The following is a 22,797-nucleotide window of genomic DNA, read 5'->3' as shown; positions in this document are numbered from 1 at the left end:
AAAGTTAATTTAACATCCATTAGATATATTTTGAATACCTTTTGTGCTACATATGCTAGAAGTGATTTGACTCTTTCAAGTCTTGCAATATGGGAAAATTTTTCCCCATAATCAATACCTTGTTCTTGAGAATAACCTTCACATACAAGTCTTTCCTTATTTCTTGTTACTTCTCCTTTCTTATTCATCTTATTTCTGAATATCCATTTTGTATCAATCACATTTTTATCCTTGGGTCTAGGAACAACAGACCAAGTTTTATTATTTTCTATTTGCTCAATCTCTTCATTCACAACTTCTATCCAATTTTCATTTTCTAAAGCATCTTTATAGATCTAGGGTCAACTTCGCTAAGTAAACACATATCTTTTATTTTTTCCTTGTCAATATACCTTATGTCTCTCCTCCAATTATTTGATCAAGAGCATGATCCCTTTTGACATATTTAGCAAGATATGGATCTTTCTTTCTTGACTGTAAATTTGGTTCACTTGGTTCTCCAAGATCTTCATCCTTTTTCTCATGCTCCTATGGTTAATCTGGTTGTAACTTGGGTAGTACAACCTATGACTCAAGTTGCATTGCTTGGGGCTACAACCTAGGTTAAACTAATTATGACTTGGGTGCCTTTTTCAGTGACTCAGGTTCAAGTGCTAATGAATTCCTAGGAGCACTTGTTTGATGCTTGGATTCAATCTTTTGAGGTAAGGTTTTAAGTTCTTCATAATAAGAGACAAATTTTATGTAATCTTCAAACTCTTTTCTACTCTATTCTTCACTTCTTTTTGCAATCTCATCAATTTTCACATGTGCACTTTCTATGACTTTGTGAGTAGTAAGATTCATACATTTTTATGTCTTACTTTTATTGGAGTATCCTAAGAATATTCCTTCATCACTTTTTACATCAAGCTTACCTTTCCTTAAATATTTTAAGATATAACATTTTCTTCCAAATACTCTTAGATACCAAACATTATGCTTATACCCATACTATATTTCATAAGGTGTTTTGTTTTTACCTTTCGTTAATTGAATTCGGTTTAGTGTATGATCTATTGTGCTAATTTCTTCTCTCTAATTTTTTGGTACAACATTCTTCTCTATCAATAGTGTTCTTGCACATTCCATGATGGATCTGTTTCTTCTTTCTGCTATTCCATTCTGCTTTGGACTTCTAGGTGTTGATACTTGTCTTTTGATTCCTCTTTCATTACACAACTTGTTGAAAACATTTGAGATGAATTCTCCTCCTTTATCTGATCTTAGGAATTTTAGATTCTTCCCTATTTCTTTCTCAACTCTAGCCAAGTACCATTTGAACTTTTGAAAAGCATCAGATTTATTCTTCAAAAACATTATAGTCATCGTCCTAGAACAATCATCAAAAAATAAAATGAAATATATATCTCCATAGTAAATTTCTACACCAATTGGCCCACAAAGATCTATGTGAACTCGTTCCAAAACTTCTTTAGAATTGTAGGACTTAATTTTGAAACTTCTTTTACCCATTTGACCAATTTGACATTGTTTTCACATGCCTCTTACTCTGTTGTTCTTTCTTATGGTGATCATATTATCAAAGTTAACATGACACATTCTTTTGTGCCATAGCCAACTTTCTTCAACTTGAGCTTAAAATCAAGAACTTTTATTTAGATCTAGGTAAAAAAAATTTCCTTTTGTCTGATTGCCAGTTTCAACTAGTTTTCCTTTACCATTCAATAGTTTAGCTTTTTCATTCATGAATTCAACTTTGTATCCTATATTGTTCAACTATGCTACACTGAATAGATTATGTCTTAATCCTTCAACCCAATATGCATTCTCACATTTGATTTCATTAGTTAATGTTATTATTCCTTTTCCTTATACATAACATCATTCATTTTTCCCAAATCCAACACTTCCACCATCATAGTGTTCACAATATTCAAATTTAGTTTTATCACTAGTCATATGATGAGAAAAACTACTATCTATGATCCATGCACCATTTTTTCTAACATGAGGGATAAGTACCATATTTAATTTTTGTCATCATCATATTCATCTTTAACAACAATATAAACTACTTCATCTTTATCATCATCACTATTAGAATCTTTTGCAAAGTAACATGATTTCTTACCTTTGCTTTTGTAGTCCTTGTATCTTTTAAAGTCTTTATTGCCTTTGAACTTGTTGAACTTATTTTCATCTTTATCTTCCTTTCTTGGACACCTTACATCTATGTGACCAAATTCTTCACATGAGAAACAAATCCATGGAATATTTCCTCTAAATTTTCTTTTTCCTCTTGCTGCTCTTTTTGCTAGGAGAATTTCAATGACTTCAAGATTTTCATTTGAATCATCTTCTTCTTTACTATCAACTTATTTTCCTTTTGAGTTCCCTCCTTTTCTACCAAGGGATAGTTTATCTTTAAACATAGATTCAAGATTGTTAGAAGGACCATAATTATCAAAGTTTTCCAACTCGAAAGTAGTCAATCTTCCCATAAGAGTATCTAGAGTTAAGTCATGTGTTGGATTACATCTCATCTCTTGAATAGATGACACTATAATTACATAAATAGGAAGAAGAGTTTTTAGTAACTTGATGATTACTATATCATCATAAATTTTAACTCATGCATCTCTCATTGCACTTATATTTTCTTTGACCCTTTCACTACATTTGGTAATGTTCTTTCCTTCTTTCATTTTCAATCGATTAAACGTACCTCTTAAACTTTCTACCTTAGCACTTTGAAAATTTTTGTCACGTCCAAAGACTTTCTTCAACTTTTCCCACATGTCAAATGTAGTAGGACAATCCTTGACTTCATCAAATTTAGAATAGTTCAAAGAGGAATCAATATCAATCATCATAATATTGTAATCTTTTGCTTCTTTTATTTTCTCCATAGTCATAGGCTTGGGTGGTGGTACATATTTGTTATCAAGGTAGAATACACCAACATCATTGATGCTTGATAGATGAAGCTTCATCAACTCCTGTCATGTTGAAAAGTTTTTTCTATTAAGCTTAGGGATCTCCCTTCTGTAAGACAACCTAATCTTTAGCTTAGGTCTTTAAAACCTTTTCCTACAAGCACCAAATTCTTTAATACAATTTGTTGGAAATGTAAGAGGAGTAACTAAGAGAGGAGGGGTGAATCAATTACCACAAAAAAAAATCCTTGTCCCTTAGATACCAATAGAAACTTCCACTAATCATGCAAAATTGGATAGCTCGGTTAACACTATAATATAACTGATACTTGGTTAACAAAGAAATCTTAAGATATATTAAAATTTTTAATCCTTTAGTAACATAGTTGTAGAAACATTAAGCATAAAAAAATGACATGAACACAGATGACACCAAGATTTAACATGGAAACCCAATTTGGGAAAAACCACTTTGCAACTAGCCACAATAATTTTCACTCTTCTGAAGCGAGCCCTGTTAGGAGCCAAGCCTATTAAAGGTTAAAAAACATACTATTATATATGACCATGTTAGAGGATTTAGATCACCTTGTTAGGAGTGGCCTAGTTAGAGGTCTTCAAACACTTCAATCATGAAATATCACCATGTTAGACAATTTACAAAATGACTATTAAGTAAATTTTGTTAAAAGATTCATTTACTATTACAATGGCTAGAGAGCAACAAAAATTTGACTTGATTTATGAAGCAAATATCTCTACAAATTTAGATCTTTTTTTTGGCTTGACCTCTAGATCCTTCCTGATCAAATATTTCTTTGTAGTTTATCTTCCACACTTTCCTGCTCTGCCTTTTCCTTTGCTCACATCCATCTTTTTCATATTCTATTTTTTACGCTTTATTCTCACAACTTGACCTTTCTTATATATTATAAGCTAGGAAAAGTAAGCTAGAATACCCTTTCAAAAGATCAATAAAAATCCAAATAGTTAGCCTCAAAATATTTTACAATTTCAATATGTTGTCACTCAATCAACACTAGAACTAAACACTTGATTGAAACTATGACTTCTTCATTGCTCAACCACTTGGTCAATACTGATCTTCTTTGATGCCTAACCACTCAGTCAATACTCTAAGAAGGTTCCCTTTCATTAACCAACTACTCAGTTAATACTGGAAAGTCTTCATAACTTGATTGCTCGGCTAATACTAGGATATGCAAGTTTAATACTGCAAACTCTATATTGGTTAGTTAATACTAATATTTGTGTAAACATCAATGTCAATATACAATTGAAGAATTTTTTCCAACACATTAGTCATAGGATTTTCCCTAGAATGAGGCTTAATCCTCAGTAGTCTAGAAAGCACATCTAGATACCTATCCATTGGGCTATGATAAGGATTGTTATAAGTTTGATCAATTGATCAATAAGTAAGATTAGATAGCATATAATTCCATATAGAAGGAACAAAGATGCCTTGAGTTTAGGACATTATATTCTAATTAAGTTGAAGTCTAATTTAAAAAAATAAATAATGTAATGATCCTGACCCCTTGAGAGTGAAAAAAAGATGACACAATAATAGTAACGTAAAGCAATGTATGGGAAGACATTGATGTGAGTAGAGATTCAGAAGAATGTAGAACATATCAAAAGAACATGTAGAAAATTTTGAGTTAATCCAAAGGTTTGGTTGACCAAGTTTGACATTAGTTGACCAAAGTTGACATTTTTTCTAAAAACTGGAAAATTTTGAGATTATGTTGAATTGAGGATGTTCCAAGAATCATATGTTATCAAAAAAATAGGCTGCACAAGCGTTTGATCGTGTCGGTCCCAAAATTTTAAAATCCAATTTTGAGTTATTTAAGTGTGTCAGAATTTGATTTTGAACTTGAAAATGAGTTCAGAGCTATCCAATTAGTGTAACGCCCCGCCAAGGGATCCAAAAGAATTAACCTAAAGTCTTACTAAGTTTGCCAAACATTTTTTTTTTTTTTTCCTTAATAGTATTTCAATCTAGGTTTACAAATGAAATCGAATAACAACAGATCTAAAACGAAGAATTGACACATTCAAGAAGACAAGTTCTTACAATCACGAAGTAGACAGGAATATCAAATTGCATAATTCAATCAGTGATCACAACACAAGATCCTACCTCAACCTGATGCTAACACGCAACCAACCGGAAATTGTGAGAAGGTTCGCTCCCAAAATTCGTCTCCGAAATCTCCTCTAAAATTTGTCTCCCAGTTTCATTCCCAAAATTCGTGTCCAAAATCAGCGGTCCCTCAAAATGAACTCCAAAGTTGTGATAAGGAGTTTTCTCCTCAAATCGGGGCACTAATTGTGCGTTCACCCGAGAGGACTCCTTGCTCACAAGACTCAAACTCCAAATTAACTTTTATTATCTTTGCTTAATCTTTTAATGCACATTAAATAAATTATTAAATAACTTTATTTAATTTTCTACTTGACTTCTATTTTTAATTAATTAATTACTTTAATCTCATGCGCACTTAATGAAATTAAAATAACATTATTAAGTTCACACGCTTTATCTTTTTAATTAATTTCTTTTATTTTAAACTCATGCACACATCTTGCAATGTAGAATCTTTTTAATAATTTAATATCTTTTCCACTTTAATTTATTTTAGAAACTTAATTGATAAATATTTATTAATTTAAATAACAATAATATTTAGCATTTATTTAAAAATGAACTCTAAATATATTATTATTAAATTAAATAAATATTATCACGTTCTAAAATTTATCCTTACAACTTTAATCTCCAAATTTAATTCTTTTTATTAATTAATTTCTCAATTAATTAAATGCCATTAAATATTAAAGTGTCATAATAATTCCCATTAAATTAAATCATTAATTTAATCTTTTTAATTAAACTTAATTAATAGAAAATACACCAAGAACTCATGAAACAACATACGAAAATCCATCATAGAAAAGCACATACCAAATCAAACAAAAAGGGTTATAATCACGAAATAACATCATTTGATGCATTCAGAGGGTACTTGACTTAGATAAAGGGTTTAGGATTTGGACTTAAGAGTTTATCTCCCCTCTCTTACCATTGAGACAATGCGATAGGGTACACTCATCCTGGCAATTCAAGGAAGTCGATACCCGGTACCTACAACCTGCATAAACTCCACGCATGTACAAACACAATATTCTAAGCTAAACAGACAATGGCAGGAAGTGGTGCATCGTGTAGATCCCAAATAGCAGGTGACTACGACTCCCTTCCTTAACCACATCAAAGATGGCATACATAAAGAAAACAAACCTGCACACCATACACATGCAAGTATGGGGTAAGTATCCATAAGAAAACACATAATAATCCATCTAACTAATCATCATCGAAAACTAAAAACACTAAATAATCATCAAACATAAAATTGGCCTAAAAAGGGTTAAGCAATGATAGCAAAAATGCGAACTAGGGGCAGGCACTACAATTAGCTAGGGAGGTGAGTTTCACATCCATCGAAGTACAATGGTCAAAACCTATATAAGGGCCCAAAGGGTTATTTTCAAATCATTTGATCATTTGTCTTTTATAGAGAAGGAGCTTTGAGGTGAAAATGTTGGTCCCCATGCATTCTTATCGTTTTGAGTGATCTAGACAACATAGTCGACCAAGAGACTATAGCGCACTAGAAAGTAATTGACAAACCTCAATATTGCTTCAAATTTTATGCATTTGGATTGATTTTTTAGTCATTTTAGATCATTTTTAATTTGATATCTTTAGATGCTTCGCACGAGAAAAATACTAATTTTCTTGTGTAAGGAGACACTAAAATTCATGTGAAAATGTGCTAGAGAAGCACAATCTCACATGAATAATGAGGGATTCTCATATGAGATATACCCATGTCTCGCATGAGAAGCCCTTTAATAAGTTGATTTTTCACTTATGTTTGTAGAAATCTCGTGCGAATAAGTTCCCTCGCATGAACTAGGGAGATTCCTTGCACGAGGGTATACCTCCAAGATGTATGATTAAATTTTTTTGTGTGAGATTATGAGCATGTTTGAATAAGTAATATGTAGATTTCAATGTGTTTTCAATATTAGAGCATCATCATGAGTTATTATAGCATGTTTATAGAATGCATGTGTAGCAGAAGTATGAAAATAACATATTTTTTTCATGATTGCATATTGATCATGATATGTTGTTTGTGTGTTTGTAGGTTGACTTTTGAGATGTGCGTTTCAGAATGCATTATCCATCCATCAAGGCATTGATTAGATAATTAGATGCAACTGAGTTGATACACATTGATTCACTTGGTCTATCTTATTTATTTGATATCTTTGACATTCGGGTGAATCACGACTTAATGACTACATTGGTGGAGCGTTTCCATTCGAAGATGAAAAGTTTCCACCTACCCCTTGGATAGATTACCAAGATTTTATGGATCCCATTCCATAGGCCTTAGATAGAATATGATGCATAGTGGCAACCTAGGACATTGGCATTGAGGGCCATATTCTAGGATGGCATCATTATGGGCAGGGCTATCGCTTTGGAGGATTTGGTGCAGGTATATGGTCATACACATAGATTGGTAGTGGTGGTAGGAGTATTCCTTGGGTGTTACCTAATGCTTGACAAAGGCCAGCATGGGCTAGAGTGTGGATGGGGTCATATGCTCCAATGGATGTTAGAGAAGCCAACACATTTTGGGTGGGGTTAGTGTATGCTAATCCGCATGTTCAATGAAATGCATGAGATCACCTATAGAGAGGCAAAGAGCATGGTAGTATGGGTCTATGTTCTTATGATATGGGAATGGGAGTATTTTCCCATCACTAGACCAATTTGTGAGGACATGAGATAGCCTCATGAGCCTTATATTTGTAGATATAGGGGACATATGACCCAGACCACACTAGGTAAGATTGAGCAATAGAGGAATCAAATGGATGATCTTGTAACAATGGTATGGTGGCCATAGTGAGAGACAGAGGTGTGGGATGATACCCAAGCATAACTGGGGTATATGTTCACTTTATGACCATTGATAGGTCAATCTAATCATGTAGTTCAATAGTTTCCTCTAACACATGTGTGGAGGAAGTATGGCTATCCACAAGACATTGCATAGGAGTATTGTACATATGTACAAAGGAGGTGAAGAAGGGATGGTCAATTAGGTTAGATCTTGGGAGGTCAATGATAGATGTTCAAGGCCTTACACTAACCCATTGACTCCTAATTTTAGGGAGCATTTTGTGAGTTATCCCTTTCCTTATTTTATAGATCTAGTTGGGATGGCAACACTAGTTCAACCAATTTAGGCTCCTTAATCGGTACCAAATTAGACATAGCAACCACATTAGTAGGGGCCTTGATAGAGGATGATATAGATCCTGATTTTTCCTTGGTAGATGAGAGTGGATCCAAGTGCTAGTGGGAATGATTTAGGATAGAGTAGGCCACATGGAGAGATGGAAACCTTGGGTTCCATTAGAGGTGATGCTCAGAGGTAGACAGTGGAGGATCTAACTCCTCTGTAGATAGAGTAGGGTGGAGGTGATGACAAGATGCAGGATCAACCTACTCCTGAGCCATAGGGTAGAGATCTACTTGTGCAAACCTAGATGCTCTATAGAGGTCATAAGATCAATTGAGGATAGTGTAGTGGTAGCTTGGAGAATTGCATATTCAGGTTGCAATGCATAATGCACATCTAGCAAAGTCGGATCGAAAGATCCAAGAGCTACGAGAGAAACTATAGCATCAGTGGAATGGGTCATATACATAGGCAATGAGAGAGTCATACTATTATGCAGCTTATGTAGGTGTAATCCCAAATGAAACAGACCAGGTTCCCCACTTCTCAAAGTATGTGAGAGCATTAGAGGGTGCACAACCACCAGTTAGAGCATATGTGCCTCCTACTCCATTCGGGGATGAAGGAGAAGGATGCAGTTAGCCCACTCTCTTTTGTCAAATTTTTATCATGTATATGAGATGTCAACACTCTTTTGTAGCATTTTGATATTGACAATGCTCAAGCAACACTCAATTTTGTTGTGATGTACATTTTAACTATGTTGGATATATATATACATACATACATATATACATATATATATGTATATGCATACATATACATACATATATATATGTATATGCATACATATATATACATATATATATGTATGCATATACATATATATGTATATACATATGTATATAGATATATCTATATACATATATTATACATATATATATACATATATATATGTATGTATATACATATATATGTATATACATATGTATATACATATATCTATATACATATATTATATATATATATATATATATATACATATATTATATATATATATATGTATATATATATATATATACATATCTATATATACATATATAGATATATATGTATGTATATATAGATACATATATATATATACATGTATATATATATATATATACATATATATATGTATATATATATAGATATATATATATACATACATATCTATATATATACATACATACATATATATATATATACACACACACATATATATATGTATACATATATATACATGTATATATATATATGTATATGTATATATACATACATATATATACATGTATTATACATATATATGTATATATACATACATGTATATATACATAGATATATATAAACATGTATGTATATATACATACATATATATATATATCTATGTATATATATAGATATGTGTATATACATACATATCTATATATATACATACATATATATATACATATATATATATATATATGTATACATATGTATATATATATATATGTATATATATATATGTATGTATATATATATATGTATGTATGTATGTATATGTATATAGATATATCTACACACACACACACACACACACACACACACATATCTCATTTTGTATCATTGCATGTTTCACATTATGTTTCTCTTATGATTGTTCATACATGAGATATTTAGCTAGATGATATTGATTTATGAAAATGTGTATGATGTATGAATGAAATATAGATATGTGATGTATGTTTATGACATGAATTGATAATGTGTAGACGAATGATATCATAATGCAAAATGAATATGTACAAACATCTCATGCATGGTTTATGATTTTATCTCATGACAGGTGCTTCAACAATTTGTAAATATTAGACCAAGGGATCAAACATTTGTAAAGTCAAGATGAAACATGATACATGAAAGAAATCATCGACCTCTCAAGTTGAAGAAATAAAGTAAAGAAGTAACCAAGATTATGACCTGAGGCAGTTTAAGTATGAAATGAAATCCTATGCTAGATGCAATTCCTTGGATTGGTTACTAAACCTATAAGATATTTTTCATCAGAGCTTTGTATTAGGCCACCAAATGTCATACAGTCCTCATTGGCATTGACATCATGAGAATATGAATATGATATTTGTCTTAGTTTTGTCGAAATTAGATGTAAGCATTAAGGCACAAGTAGCCAAAATGGCCAGAACATTTGATCCTTTTAATGTAGCAAGTGAACATAAGCATCAAAGCATAAATGCTAGGATGACAAGAATATTTCTTGTGTACAAGCACACCAGACACATGGGAGAGCCTTCTCATGCTAAGTAATCAGTAAATATTATGTACATGACAACCCTTGCATTCGTAACTTATAATGAATAAGTATTATGTATGTAATGACCCTTGCATTTGTAACCTAAGACAAAAATTTGCTAAGTATACTCACAGTGACCCATTTGTTCACTTCATAGGATGAGTATCAGTATGTTACTTGTAACGTAGAGAATTCACTCAAAATATCAAGGAGAAGTACCAACCTCACTGAAGTTTCCATATAAAATGAGTCAAGTTACACATGGTCATCCAACACAAGATAGAGGCTCTCATAGTTGACATCCCTTTTATATGTATCCTTCAGATCATTGGAACTAAACCATCAAGAAAAAAACAAAGAAAAGATTGTGCCCCCAATCTTTCTTCTCTAGTCAATTTAGACATCCTCAAGTTTCTTAAAGGAAAATGACAAAGAGAAAGAAAAATGCATAAAGAAAAGATCATTATAGCTCAAATAGTTTCAATATTTTCAATTCAATTGCAGTATCAAGGGATTGATTAGAAATGTTGATGTTCATGAGAAGTCTCTTTAGTTAGTGGCACGACAGTAGACAGACTTGGTTAGGACAACTAGTGATGAATGTCAAAAAGAAATATTCTTTGAGAAGAATCTCATCAGTAGACTAAGTGACACTAGACATACATAGTTAGGACAACTAGTGACTGATGATAAAGAGATGTTCATCAAGAGAGATCTCATTAGTAAACTAAGTGATAGTAGATAGACATAGTTAGAACAACTAGTGACTGACGAGAATGAGATCCTCTAAAACCATATGGTGTTGCCCCTTAGACTATGGCCAATTTCAATCCATGTAGGTTCAAGTAAAATCAAGAAGATAGTTGAGAGTGTATGCATGAGCAAAGGAAAAAAACTAAAATCAAAATGTGAAGAACTGAGAGTAGTAAAGCAACTGTACAAGAGCTAGAAGTTGCATTGCAAGATGTAGCATTTGAAACAAGAGGAGCCTATTTACTAGGTTTTCACCTTCTTGGAAAATATTCTATGTTTTCTACCATGATGTCTGTTTGCCAAGTTTTCATCAATGACACTTTTCTTGTTTTTCAATTTTTTTGTATTTTTTTTTTTTTTTTTCATTTTTTTTCATACTACCAAGGTTCCTATTTCTAGAATTTCATGAGGATAATAGATTTTTTTCATGAATTTTCATAATTTTTAGACTTTTTTCATAACATTTAAATATGTACAAAGAACTTCAAAATCATATCAGTTGTGGAACCTTTTCAGATGAAGGGTCTTGATCAGCTCCTTGAGCGATTCTCCTTCAGTAATTCAAAGTTGATAAGCATTGGATCCAAAGACAAAAGTGACTATGTATGGACCAAGCTAGTTGGGTTCAAATTTTCCCTTTTGTATCTGTTATTACTAATTGATACCGTTTTTCCTTAGAATGAGGGTACCCACTTGGAAGTCCCTTGGTTTTACTGTCTTATTGTAGTTTATGGACATCTAATTTTGCTAAGCTCATAGATGATCAAATGCCACTTATCGATGTTCATCTAGTAGTTCTAGTTTTTGTAGCCAAGATATTTGATGGTCATCATCAGTAATGAGGCCTTTTAGAGAGATTCATAGAGTAGGAATCTTAGCCTCAATAGGAAGTACATCATTCACTCTGTATACCAAAGCAAAGGGCATTTTTCCTATAGGGGTCTTGATACTTGTTCTGTAAGCCCATAGAGCTAGATTGATTTGAAGATGCCAATCCCTTCCAGATTTGTTAACTGTGCAATGTAAGATTTTGAGAATACCCTTATTGGATGCTTCTGCCTATCCATTACCCTAGGAGTAGTAGATAGAAGACCAATGTTCCATAATTTTGAACTTGAGCATAGTTCTTTGAAAACTTTATTCTTGAATCATCCTCCATTGTTAGTGATAATGGAAGAAGGTACACCATACCTACTAGTGATGTAGTTGAGAATGAAAAAAGCTAGATTTTTTTCATTAGCCTTAGCAAGAGGGACTGCCTCTACCTATATTCTGAAGTAGTTTGTAGTTGCGTGAAATGTCCCTTTTCTGATTTTTGTATGATATTTCCAACCTTTAATCAGATCTTTAAAATCAAACAACTAATATCCCAAAGATCCACCAAATTCCTCAAGAAACCCCAAATCGGGTATGCTGAAAATAGTGCTAAAAGCTTCACAACTTCACAAATTATTAATAAATCTGAAAATGGAAATTTTTACAGAACTTTCAGCAGCATAACAGCCTAAAAATTGACATTTCCAGATCCGTATAGCCTTTACACAACAGCTCGAAAATGTAGGACCAAAACCATGCTCATCGGGCTCCCGAAATAGCACAAAATATGCTCGGAAACACCACAAAAATACTAATAATCTATCTCAGAAGTTTAATCACGTCCCAATATATATATTCAGCTCTATTTTAACATTTAAAAGTTTGATATACAGAAGCAACCCAAAATGATATGAAATACTCAACTGTAAACACCAAACTCATACAAAAACACACCCGAAAACTCACAAATCTGCACTGTTCAGCACAAAGGAAAACTCTGTATGAGCATGCACATGGAATGGCTTCAAACTCCCATCCTTAGCCTTCCTGGAAACCTGCAAACTCCCATTCTTGGGTCTCCCTAGAAACTTGCAAACTCCCGTTCTTGGGTCTCCTTCTCCACAGGTTTGGCAGCCTCTGAAGAATAACAAAGAATGAGCAAAAATCAAGTTCTGGAATCCCTCCCAAAATGCCTCCAAACCTCTTTAAAAAGGGAATAACTGTAACTCATGTCCAAGAGAGGTTAATGAAACATATTTTAATAATAATTATCATATATTAGTCCAACGGTTTCCAAAGATTAACTCCCTTTTTTCGAAACTTCACTTTCTTGGGCCTGCCTGTCTTAGCAAAGATTATTATTTTTTAATTATTTGAAAAGGGGACATGACATTGTGATGATGAACTTGTGTCCATTTGAAGAAAATGGATGAATCTGACCCACAAAATCAAGGCACATTATTGGAATGGCCAAAGTGTGATGAGAGGAATTAGCTCCCTAGCTAGAGAATGAATCAGATTTCCATGAAGTTGGAACTATTTACAAGACTTATCATATTTGATTGCCTCTTTCTTAATTTTTGACCAATAGTAACCAACTCTAATAAGTATTTGAGTTAGTGTTAACCCGATCATCCTTGCCCTGATTGCTTTAGACTTGTGCACATTAATGACTAGTGCATTTGTGTGAGATGGTCTTCTCATCTCACAAAAACACAAGATTGTACCACATGGCAAGGGATAACATCATTTTTATTGGTGGATTATTTCATGTTTTCCCAACCCTTCTCCCTAATTGAGTGGCTTGTTGATCTAATGGCTCTCATGTTTTTACGTACCATCTCAAAATCCTCTCAAAAGTGTGAGATGCTACCATGTGTCTAGTCTTGGGTTGGCTCATATTATGAAGATCTAATGACTTGTATTTTTGTGTGATGTCTTCTCATTCTCACAAGAACACAAGTGCTGCCACATATCTTTAGGTGGTCGTATCTTTTTGTCTACATGGGTGGTTGACTTAGCATATCATCCAATGTCATGCCACACATCTCCATTATGTTGTTTCTTCATGTTGTTGTGTTTCTTTGATGCTCCAAATCCTAGAATTGTACCACATGGAAGAGGGTCCCATATCCCATGTTATCCTTTTCCCTTTTTCTGGGTCACCTTGATTTGATGACTCTTGCATTTTTACATCTCCTCTATTTCCCTTTGTGAAGATGCAACAACCATTGGATCTAGCACATCTTGGAGACTTTCCATGACATCTCAGCCATCCATTTTGAAGAAATGATCTTGATCGAAAGCTACATTTTAATCTTTCATTGGGTGAAGATCCTTGTTGCATCTAGTCCATCCATTTCAAAAGGAAGATCTACATCAACGACTAGCATTCATTTTTGAGGAAATTAGATTCCCCCATGGTCAACTATGCATTTTGCAGGTGGATAAAATGTCATGTTATCCCTCCTAGTATTTTTTTTCCAACGATGCAAATCAACTTCTTGCAGCCATGACACACTATCAGGTGATGCATGAGCATCCAATGGCATAAGGGCAATGTTGTATCACCCAAAAAGATGCTTAGAGATAGTTTCTATTTAATGTGTTTTTATTTTTGGATACCCATTTGGGTCAAATAAAGGTTCCAACTCTCACAGTTCCACTAGTAGTTTTCTAAGTTAGAGTTTTTAATCACCTTGGGATACATGTAAACGCAAAAAAAGGGGTTATTCTATAATTAAGCCAAAATTATGATGAGTTAGAGGGTTTAAATTGGAGGTATGATTATACTTGTAATTTAAAGTACTCCAAAAAAAGAATCAGGTCAAAATGCTATACAGTTAGAAAGTTATGGCAGTTTTAATTTTCTTAGAGACCTCTTAAGAGCACTTCAAAGTCAGAATTGGGACACTAAATGGCCTTTTATGGGGCCAAAAAATGGGGGATAAGTGAAGCCTATCCATAGGGCTATAGAGTGCTTCAAAAGCTTTCTAGAAATGTAAACAGTTTGTCAATTGGAGTCACGCTTCAAAAGTTATGCCTCCCAGAAGTTGGACTACCGTTTCTGGATTCTTCTAATTTTACATCAACTTATAACATGATTTCTAAAACCTTCTTTTTTGGTAGTGGATGCCAACTGGCATGTTCTAGAATGTATTCCTAACCCTAAATCATTTGGGGCTTATTTAACAACACATCTAGCATTGTAAAGGCAGTTTTTGGTGGAGTTTGAGAGAAGGTACTATGTGGAGGATTTCTTTCTCCAAAATCATACTATTGTAAGCCCATAGGAAAATTTTCATTGATAATAATATTTCTCTTTTCCTGTGTGTTCATTCTGGTCTTTGGTTGTGTTTCCATCATCAGGTTATGTTCTTCAATACTGAGTGACTTCTTGGGCCTTGTTTGCATGACACCAATGTCCTCTACACCTCTTTAATGTATGAAATGTTCAAACCTTTAAGGATTAGACCTCTTAGAACTGGGTGCATCATTCTTTGCTCTTCCTATGACTTCAAGCAGTAGGGCTCACTATGATCAAATTTCTTTCTGGTTCTCTGTTATTGCCTCCTCTATAACACTCAACTCCTTGGTAGGGCTTTCAACTCTAAGGTTAGATTCGAGATATGCCTAAACTCTTTAAAAGGCATTTGTAAGTATGTTTTCCAAGTTAGTCTCTTTCTTTGATTATTGACAGTGGCATTCTATGCTTTAAAGTTATAATTCCCCTTGTCTTGCATAAATATAATCTCCTAGTTTACCTTCTTTCAACATTAATGTTGTGCATGCCTTCTTGCCTTCTTTTAGTGTTGCTTCTTATTTCTTCAAGTTATATGTTGTATCTAGTTTTCTTTTTAATTTTATCTTGTTAAGCATCTTCCTTGTAGCATTTCATCTAGGTCTTGATCTGCATATGAGTTGTGAGGGGTAATTAGGGTTGGGGAGTTTTATATATTAGATCCATATTGTGTAGTCTTGGGTAGAGATAAGATCAAACACACTATTTTTTGCATCACCTCCTTTCATTCTAGCTATAGGTTAGGTAGTTCTTCTCCCCTTTTCCTTGAAAGAAGTAGTTTAGTGTACCCTAATAGTAAGAAAGTCAACCTTATCCAAAGACACAATCTCATATTTCAAGTCTCACATCTTGGAGATTGTTTTCATGTTTCACAAGGTTGCCTCTAGGTTAAACTTGTAAAAGCTTAAAATCATCCCAAAAGACTATATTAATTTATTTAGTATTGCCCATGACATTGTAATCAATTATTAATTAATTAATTAAATAAGCTCATTCTTCTAAGTATTTAAATACTTCTAGCCTTAATGTGTTAAATTAATTTAACACATATCCTCCATCATCCCCTTTTTAAAATAAATTTTATTTATTTAAATCCTCACATCTTATTAATTCCTCTAAACCCATGATTAAATTAAATATTGTTTAATTTAATCTTAAGCCTAGCCTATACCCATTATTTTCATCCTCTTAAGCCTACTTCTTCTCTAATCCCACTTAATCACTTAATCTATTTCCTAATCCCCCTCATTAGCCTAAGTGTGTGCTCACACGTGTGAGATGGCATGCCTACAAAATCCTCTTGCACTCTTGTCTCCCACTCTTTCTCTCAAGTTTTCTCACATACTTTGAATATTTGACCACTTGCATGGCATGCATGTCACCTTATGTGGCACCTACATGGATGCCACCTCATCAAGCCCTCCCTCAAGCCTATAAATAGAGGCCTTGTCTCAAGCATTTACATCTCTCATTATTGCATTGTTATCATGTTGGTTTGAGATTTGAGCTTTCATTATAGTTGAGCTTGCATGCTAGTTTGAGCTTTCATAGTAGCTTTCATGGTAGTTTTCATGGTGATTTTTAGATGCATACTAATCATTTGGTAGCGGGTTTAGCTTTTCATTTGCATTATTAGTCTAGTTTACTTATGCATTTACATTTCCTTTGCATCTACATGTTAGTGTAACTTACATACTAAGTTAGTTTTCTTGGTTGCATTTCATTTTCATCCTTGAATGCCTTCAAGTATGGCTTTCACCATAGCTATTTCTTGAGGCGTTCTTCATCTCATGTAGCTTAGGTTCATATTTCATCATCACTCACATTTGCACATCCACACTCAAGAGATTCACTACATTGTTGTGTTTGAGAGAGCACACCAAACATACCCCCCATCTTAACACACCAACAAGGCCTCTCATGCGTTCCTTTGTTGAGCTGTAGAGGTGGCTGGAGGATTTGGTTTGTTGGCTGCTTAGAGTTGCAAAACTCAAGCAAGCATTAGTTAGTTAATGTTCTTTCACTTTGATGAGTTTTTGATGCATATTTGGGGTTTTTAACTAATGTTTGTTTGTTGATTTGTGCTCCCAATAGGTCACATTTTCTAGCACACAAAACTTTAAGCAAGGGTGCAAGCTTTTGTGACAACAATATCATTAGAGGAAAGGACATCCAAAGACAATTTTTGATCTAATGTAATAAGATTTAGGATCACTAATTTTAGAGGACCACTACAAAAGTGATTAACATTCATAAAGAATATATTTTTCTTGTAAGGATTGAATCCCAAACTATAAGTGTGTTCACAACCATCATTTGTTAAGGGAACATGTATTCCTTATTCAAATTTCCCACAACCTTGACCTTTAAACCCATTTTTAGCAAGAAAATGATAACCAAAACCATAATGAGTAGCCATATTAAAAATAGTTAAATGATCTTCATAGGTCACTATGTCATAACAATCATGCTTAGTAGTTTCAAGTTTCATTAGATGAAGCATTGAAAAAATTATTACTCAATTCTCCTAAAGGAGTAGTAGAAGCAATCATTTCAGCTTTATGTTCTTGATTAGGTTTCATAAAAGAAAGGGCAAAAACAAAATCCTATCCAATGAAAGTGGGATTGAAATATAAAGTACTCCATTCATCCTTAGATGAAGTGGAAGATAAAGGTTCTTCATCCGATTGGGTTTCATTTTTAGACTTAGTCTCTCATTTTTGCTCACTCAATTTTGACACTTTAGAAGATTCATTGTTCAAACAACTATTAGACTTATACATACCTCACAATGATTATGTAATACTTCTCTTATTTTTCTCTTCTGCAAACCTACCCCTACTTCATTTACCCTTTTAAACTTTTTTCCCAATACATCTATGATTTTATTCTTCCCCCTAATGCCATATAATGTACTATCCTTTAATTGACTTTATGTGTTTTGTTTCTTCTCATGCATTTATCATCCATTTTTTTCTTATTCTCTCTTTTTTAATTCACTACAATTTCTTTACCAATTCCTTTATATTTATACCATTTATTATCTATTCATTTAACCTATATGTTCTTTTATATTTATTCCTTTATACTTTCATTGCTTTCTATCCACTTAACATCTCTTCAACACACACTATTCTATATACTTAATTTGATTATGTGATACACTTCCTTTTATTCTTGTACTTACATTACTTCACATCTTATGTTTCTTTCATGTTTATATGCCTTGCAACTACTCACTCATTCTTTTCTTATACTCCAATTAGTCATTACCTTGTGCTACTGCCTATTTTTTTATTGTCCATATTTTCATTATCACATTAGTTGTAACCATATACAATTGTCTCCTCATTTTTTTTTGATTTAAATCTAATAAATAATATTAATTAAAAGTACTATTAATTAAATATTGTAATATAATAATAGGTATATTTAATTTGAAAATCAATATAATATAATATTATTAATATGATGGAACCTAAAATCTATTTAGTTCCGCGTTGAAAATGGAGCATATAAGATGGAACCCAAAATCCATTCCGTACCACATTGAAAATGAATAAGCTCGCATTTATTTCTGTTGGCAACATCTTTCTATTAAATTCGAAGTCAATAATGTCTTTCTATCCTCTTGTTGGCCTAGTGGTGGAGAACTTGTACTCTTGAAAGAGAGGTCACAAGTTCAAATCCCACTGGGGGGTAGGGTATGTACGCCTTGTTTGTAGCGCCAAGCGCCTTTCGAAAAAGAGTACGAGGTAGTCCCATATCACTGTCACCATATGTAAACCCAAAAACTATGGCATAGTGTCGTGGACTATAAAACCACCTTTCCTTACCTTTCCTTTCCTTTCCTTTTAAAAGTTGGCAATGCCTTTCCATTCAATGGAATAATGTGGGTCAAAAGAATCTGTGGGTTAATTTATACAGTTCACCTTGTTTGATCACTGACTACGTGGGTAGGATCGCTACTGGCCAAATAACTTGTGCAGAAAAGAAAGCGTAACTTTTTTTGATACAATGAAATTGGACTGTATATGGTCACAGTAATATGGAATTATTCGGTATTCAGGGGATGCATCAAATGAGGTGAGCATACATATCAACAGGTCGTATCCTAAAGTCAATAGTAAGAGAGCATATGGCCGGTATTGAGATTTTGTAGTGATTACTCGAACACCAAATTGCAGTTCTATTGTTGAGCTTGAGCTATTCTTGAGTACTTACCCTTCTTTTATGGTAGATGAGTATTGCTGGAGTGATCCACGTCTTTGCAGTATGCACTGGCAAAGATAATGGCAGAGAAAGAGGCGTGGAGAGTGGCGAGAGAAAGGGGAGTGGAGTAGCGCATTTGACTTCCGATCAAACAAAAGAGTTATACTTAAATAATAACTGTGAAGACTGAGAGTGGCATTTATGATTATAACTGAAATCAATTAAAGCAGAAGAAGAACTAGAGTTGGTACAGAGTAATCATCGGGGAGAATTAGTATCGATTGGCGTTAAGAAATTAGTAAAAGTAGACATTCAACAAATCAATATGCATATCCTGCAATATTAACTTGCCATTAGGCGACATTTCATGGAGGCAGTAAAAAAAATAGTTCAAATGTCTTACCTATGATTCCACTTTTTGCATGCATGTCTATCGGGGCAGTTGCAACTTAAACAAATATACTCTCTCAAAATATCTATTTTGTGCATATCCCACAATTGGTTCTCGAGCGAAACAGCTCAGCGTGGCCTATCCTTCGTATGTTGGTGATCACTTGAATGAATTTCTACATCAAACGAAATGTTTTATTGACTAGCTGTAAACTTCCATGATAATATAGGGAAACTGCATGATCAATTCCGTCGTCGCTGTCCAAGTTGTCTTCTCTTTTTGGAAATGGAGGCGTCAAGTGACGGACAATTGGTTTCAGAGGAGCAGGATTTTGCCTTGTGAGAGTCTTTTTTGCGGATTCGGGGGATGATCAGGGCCTGGATTTGGAGAAAATTTCCGTCACTTGATCCAGCTGAGACGCTGAGTTTTTTATCGACTGCTTTTGATAATTGATACTCTACTATAATTAAAAGCATGCATAGACGCTTCCTATTTCGATTGGCCATGTGTTGTGTTTCTTGAACACGTGACAGAAACATTAATAGAGGCAACACAGCTGCAACGTTTGATATGTTATTGCAACACTTGCTAGTCTTATGATATTCGATTCAGTATGTGTCGATGTTTTAGAATTAATTTATGATGCATGTATATAAGATCGTGTTAGCCTAAATTAGAATTTCTACCATGTCTCATTTTAATATACAATGGTGATGGACGCTCAGCAGTAACAGAATTCCATTTTTATATTTAAAAACTAAGTAATTTATTGCCCTTAGGTTCTCTTCTCTGTTGTACGATCAGGCATCCTGTGAACTGACTTATCTTTGCTTCTATTTTGCAAGCATGTCTCCCAAGGCAAATGCTACTACTTCATCTACACCGTCTGACAAAATCCTTTATGCTTGATGGACGCCTATAGCTTATTACAAAGCTCTCATTCAACAGTTATGAGGTGATCAATCAACAGTTATGAGGTGATCAATCAAGAGAAAACAGTTGAGATTTTAGAGTGACACAATTTTCAGATGATCATATGAGATGAAATGGGCGTGCCAGTAGAAAGAAACTAGAAAGACATTGTGTACAAATGAAGGCATGAAATGGCAATATCACATTAAATTAGCTTCTTCTTCTTCTTCTTCTTTTTCTATATAAGATTCAGAACTGGAATTTTTTCCAATCATTCTTTCCCAAAAAAATTTATAAACATAATGCATACTTTCAACATTGTAAGTAGCTATTAACATTTCAAGCTGCCATTATTGAATGCCACTTAGATTTTCTGCCCAGCAACAATGGCAATGACTGTTGTTTTAGCTTTTCATTTCAAAATTGGCCATAGTCATCTACAGTTGTGAACACACTTGGTATAATTGAGTTTGAAAACCTTGTGAATAGGGACCATGTCTGTTATCATGAATAGTGATTATCAAGTTGTTGCATTAGAAAACAGTGAATACTACTGTCATTATTCAAGATTCATGTGCGTAGTCATTTCTAGACAAAACTGTCAAATGATTATATTAACATTTGACTTGTCCTTACTATTTTCATTACAAATGTTAGTTATATCAGCTGTGACTTCTAATTATCAAGCATGACAGAAGCTACTGCTGTGGTTGACTTTCTGTCCTTTCTACTTATCAATGGATATTGTTGTTATTACAGCATCTGTAAATGTAACTGCATTATTAAGGTGATTGTTTGGGAATTACCATTGTTATACGTCTGCTGTTAATAATATTTTACCATTTGCAACTGTTGTGATCATTATTGTCTTTTGACACAACTATCCTTCTCTGAGTTGCAATCTTCATATGATCACTAATTAGCGATTACTAGCATTCTATCATCATTGCGATCTGTATCAATCTTGACTGGTATAGTTTTCAGTAGCATTAATATTAGTGCACTGATCAAATACGGGCATCACTACTGCTGATCAAAATCATAAATATCAAATATTGATAGGACAGGATATTGCCACTGCTGAGAAAATATTCTTTTGCTCAATTCATTATATTTCAACTATTAATACGAAAATAAAAAAATACTGAAATAAATTTTTTTTTAGTTTTTTACACTCAACGTAGACCCATTTTGTCCCAATTTTTGTCTAACCTGGCTTTAATACCAAAATGTCATGCCCAAATTTTCTTGAACAAGACACCCACATATACACACACTTACATAATAATATTCAATTTTAATTCTTGGAAACAATTTAGGAAAATTAAAATTAGAATATATTGATAGTAATGAAAAGTCTTTTCAAATGATACAATCATAATTGGATCCTTACATCAATTCACAAATTACAAGAAGATCTACTTCTGATCTTTTACAAAGCATAACTTTTACAAATGTTCATAATGAATCATCTTCAAATCTCCAACAGAAAGTGAAAATATTCCAAGCTTTTCTTCAACACATCCATTTAGAAAACCTATACAAAACAACCCTATAAACCATGGAGAGCTCACCTCCCAGCCTAGGTCTATAAGAGACCACCCATTGAGCTTGGAGAACCAAGACCAACCGGATAACAATCAAACACACACATATAAATCAACAATACAAGATACAACATTTAACACCCTTTTTGAGCTTACACAGTAGGTTACAAGAGGAACCAATAGAATGGGTGAAGGTGTGCCTAAAACCCCGAGGAGAAGCCAAGTACAGAAAACCAA

At 33.4% G+C, this 22,797-nt stretch overlaps 1 long non-coding RNA gene across 1 annotated transcript; it reads left to right on the top strand.

Moving 5' to 3' along the window:
• The first annotated feature begins 20,083 nt into the window (after window positions 1-20,083).
• Window positions 20,084-21,862, top strand: LOC149542524 (uncharacterized). The gene is made up of 2 exons (XR_016355191.1): window positions 20,084-20,712; window positions 20,947-21,862. It is a non-coding gene; the product is annotated as an uncharacterized LOC149542524 (long non-coding RNA).
• The last annotated feature ends 935 nt before the right edge of the window (window positions 21,863-22,797 follow it).

The sequence above is a fragment of the Cupressus sempervirens genome, chromosome 8 (genome assembly GCF_028749045.1).
Source record: "Cupressus sempervirens isolate cs-2001-9-10 chromosome 8, ASM2874904v1, whole genome shotgun sequence".
Lineage (NCBI taxonomy): Eukaryota > Viridiplantae > Streptophyta > Pinopsida > Cupressales > Cupressaceae > Cupressus > Cupressus sempervirens.
Note: the sequence above shows the minus strand (reverse complement) of the source record. Positions and strands in the feature narration are given on the sequence as shown.